The sequence below is a fragment of the Tamandua tetradactyla genome, chromosome 26, assembly GCF_023851605.1.
Source record: "Tamandua tetradactyla isolate mTamTet1 chromosome 26, mTamTet1.pri, whole genome shotgun sequence".
NCBI lineage: Eukaryota > Metazoa > Chordata > Mammalia > Pilosa > Myrmecophagidae > Tamandua > Tamandua tetradactyla.
The window spans coordinates 622,598-627,021 of NC_135352.1; positions in this window are offsets into that span (position 1 = coordinate 622,598).

Below are 4,424 nucleotides of genomic sequence, written 5' to 3' on the forward strand. Positions count from 1 at the left end.
TAATTTCTTTTTTTTTCCTGTTAATAATAATAAAAAAAAATCTCTATGAGAAATGCATGCCATCTTTCATAAGCAAATTTTTGTATTTTAAAAATTCTCAAAAGAGAATTATTGTGTTCTCTTTGATTGTTACTTTTTTCACAACTTTAATTCAGATTCAGGAATTAATTTGTTGTTGTTTCAGTGACTAGCTTTTAAATTTTTGTTTTTATTTCCAAGAATTGAACTGTAACAGTAGTGTGCAAGTTGTTAATTCCATCTTTGCCTCTTTGCACTGGAGTTTCTAAGAAAGTTGTGATCTACACATTATCATTTTGGATTGTCATATAGTTTAATACATTGACCAATTTATTTTTGTTTAGTTTTTGACCAAATCAATTGTAATAATGTAAATATGCTATCTTTCTGAAGATTAGTTTAAGAAATTTTATTTGTTCTATTATTTTTAGCAAAATAATTAAATATAGACCTAAATATTTGTTGAAGAAAAAAAAATAAAGAGAAGCAAAGTAAGTGTATACATCATGTTCCTCATTTTACTTAACAAAACCCTGACAAATGGGTTAATATGAGACAGGAAAAACTTCTGTAATATTTTGTTGATGACTCCAATATAAGCCAACTCTCAAATTTTTAAATTTCTGAAATACATTCATTTAAAAATACTAATGATAAAATTATGGCCTAGAATGTAATTGCATACTACAAACACATTTATTCCTGAGCTTTAATTGTTATTTCTAAGTCCTGAGATGGTTTGGTATTTGTATATAACCTGGTAGTTCCCTGAAACTTTGGGTAGCTGTGTGGCACCTGAGACACAGAGTTAGAATACTCTAGCACTGAAATTCTACACTCCAACATACAGCAACTGTGAAAGAAGGTGGAAAGTAGATGTGATTTTAATTAGTGATGTGAATGAAGCTTATCAGATTAGGATTAAAATACACCAGAATGAAAGGTAAAGGATTATATTGAGAATATATTAAAACTTTAAGTTTTGTGTGAGACCAAAGAAGAGGTATATATCTTGACCAAAATTTTAACTTACATGAGTATGTAATCTAATTTAACCTGTGTTGTCAGTTTATCTGAACAACATAACTCAGCTTTCTTTGACCTAGGATCTAGAATAAGGCATGAACTCTTGATATAATGTATGCATTATTGCGATAACTGAGACATTTTGGGCAGAAAATGAAGAAAATATTGGCAAGTTCTTGAGGGACTGGAGAAAAAGCATGGAATTATTAAAAATTCCCACCAGGGGAATTCTGCCTATTCCCTTAAGCAATAGAGGTTCCAATTTAATAAGCCAAGCCCTCATTCTTGAGGCTTGATTTATGAAACTTATTTATGCATTTGTGAAACTAAGCTTATATTTACTTAGTGCCTAACAGTCACCCCCACAGAACCTCTTTTGTGGCTCAGATGTGTATCTAGCAAGTAAACTCACTACCTTTCTCCCCAGCATGGGACATTACTTGCAGTGGTATAAGTCTCCCTGGCAACATGTGTACTCCCAGGAATGATCCCTGGCATAATGGAATTGATAATACTTTCTTGAAGAAAATGGGGGAAAGGAAATAAAGTTTCAATGACTAAGAGACTTCAAATAGAGTTGAGAGATAGTTCTCAGGTTTACTTTTATGCAAGTAACCAAGCCATTCAGCCAGATATTGCAAACTGTCACAGAATGCCAAGCCCCAACCAGCAGGGTTACTGAAAACCCTAAAGAATGCAAAAGGCTCTATTTAAGACTTTCTAAATGTTGTATTCATTAAGTTTATTTTTTGAGACTTAAACCTCTGATTGTCCCTATACCAGATAAGCCCTGAAACTGAGGTACCATTCTCTCTAATATGAGCATCCAGTTTAATTCCTCTACCTCATAATATCAATGCCTCTTTTCAGCATTAAGAAGGTAGAAGGTTGATCTACAAGATAACCTTCAAGATCGTGATAATGATCAAATGAGAGAGAGAAGCTGTATATCACAAGTTAAAATTTAACAAATTACTATGATTTCTTAATCCATATATAGATATATTTTGATTTCTAGTATATTGGAATAGCCAGAAGTAAGTACCTGAAATTACCAAATAAAGATGCAGCTAACTTGATCTTGTTTAATGTCTATATAACTATATTGCCTTTATCTCGTAGTTGTAAAAACTTTGTGACTGACACTTACTTGTACCCCTTTATCCTCTTTTACAACATTAGGGCCTTATGGTCATTAAACACTGTCCCTAAAGTTTATTAGTGAGCCAGCCCCAGAACCAATCCACTGCAATTTAAAACTATTTTGTTAGACAGAGCTGGATCTAAGCATAATTGCCCCATCTGACACATGTGGTTTAAACTTTAAACCACAAGTGACTACTTTTCAGTTTGATAAAGCTGCTGTAATTCAACATATCAGACATGGGTTAGCTTTCAAAATGGGGATGTGTTAGTTTGCAAATTTACAGTCCTAAGACTGTGAACATGTCCAAATTAAGGCATCTACAGTAAAATATGTTCTCTGAAGAAAGGCCACTGGCATCGGTGGTTCCTCTGTCAGGTAAGAAGGCATATGACCAGTGTCTGCTGATCCTTCACTTCTGGGTTTCATTGCTTTCAGCTCATCATTCAAGTAGCCTCCTCTCTCAGCTTCTGTGGGTTATTTTGTAGCATTCCTAGGATTTTTCTCTAGAAGTTTCTCCTGGGGATTTTTCTGCCAGCTCTTTATAAAGTTCTCCAGATGTTGCTCTCTGAGCTATCTGAGCTTTTTTTCTGTCTTTTTTCTACTCACAAAGACACCAATAAAAGGATTAAGTCCCATTTGTGGTGGTTTGAAACTGTTAGTCACCAGAGAAAAACCACGCTCTTTCAATCCAATATTGTGAATAAGACCTATGGTGAGTAGAACCATTTGCTTAGGTTATTTCTATGGGGATGTGACCCTGCTCATTTACTGCCCATTCAGTTTTACTTTACTTGATCCTTTAAGAGATCTCATATACTGAGAGAAAGCTAGGACAGAAAATGCCCCAGGCAGAAGCAAGACAGACCTTCAGGAGCTGAAAGAGCTATTTGATACCAGAAGCTAGGAGAGGACTGAAGACATGGCCACACACTTTCTCATGTTGCAGAGGAACCCCAGTGCCAGTTGCCTTTATTCTGAGTAGATATCATCTTTTCGGCTCCTCATTTTGTGTGTTTTCATGGCCTTAGAATTTTAACTTGTGACAATAAATCCCTTTGTAAAGAACAACCCATTTCTGGTATATTGCACTCTAGTAGCTTTAGCAAACTGTAACACCCACCTTGAAAGGGTTGGGTCACATCTTATTTCAAATAACCTGGCATGAAGGTCCCACACACAGTATGTCTGTACCTATAAGAATGGATAAAAAGAACATTGTATTTTCTGGGGTACAACTTCAAACTGGCACACTGAACCATCTGGACCCAAAAAAGACATTTTAGTTCCATATACAAAATACATTCATTTCACCACAATATCACAAAAGCCTTAAACAATTTCAGTAATGGTATTAAGCACAAAGACTAATAGAAATCAGTTATAACATGGGCTATGCTGGTAAATAATTCTCCTCTGGCTATGGAACTTAGAACAAGTTATCTGCTTCCAATATACATAACATTTTCAAACACCTTTCATCATATTAAGACTGCCATTTTCTTACATATGTTCTGTGACTAAGCATGTAATCCATCTGTTCTGGCTTGATAATTAGATCATCTCCACCCTTCACATCTCAATTCATTGTACTTGTTGTCCTAAAATCTACCCATCTTCTGACAGAGTTACTGTAGTTTTGGAAAGTGATTTTAGACCAATAAGCTATCTGATCTCCTCTTTTGTGGTTATTAATAAATCTTTTATTTTTCTGAAATGATAGTGTCTCAAGCACTGATCATTTGAGTGCATTGAGCAGAGAACCCACCATTGTTGATAAGTACATTGCGACTCAGAAAGAGAAAATTTTGTAAATATCTCTTTATTCTACATATTCTTAATTATCAACAGATAGAAATGGGCAATTATCCATTCATATAACCTTGTAAACACCCATAAAGGTAGCATTCATGTAATAAAAAATGTACTTGATCTTAATTTAAGATACCTAGTTTCAAATTTTGGCCCTGAATCTGTCCAATTTCATGACCTTCAATAAAATACTTACATATGAAGTACCTTTTTCTTTTCATCTAACAGATTGGATTAATAATGCCAAATAATATGCACAAAGTTCTTAGCATATTCTATGGTTCAATAAATATCTTTAGATATCACTATTGGTAGTATTATCATAGGGAAAAATAAGAGGCCTTCTGAAGCTACACAGATAAATGTGTACATGGCAGCCTCATTGTGCTGGATAGATATAGATGTTTCCTTCTGACACATGGGA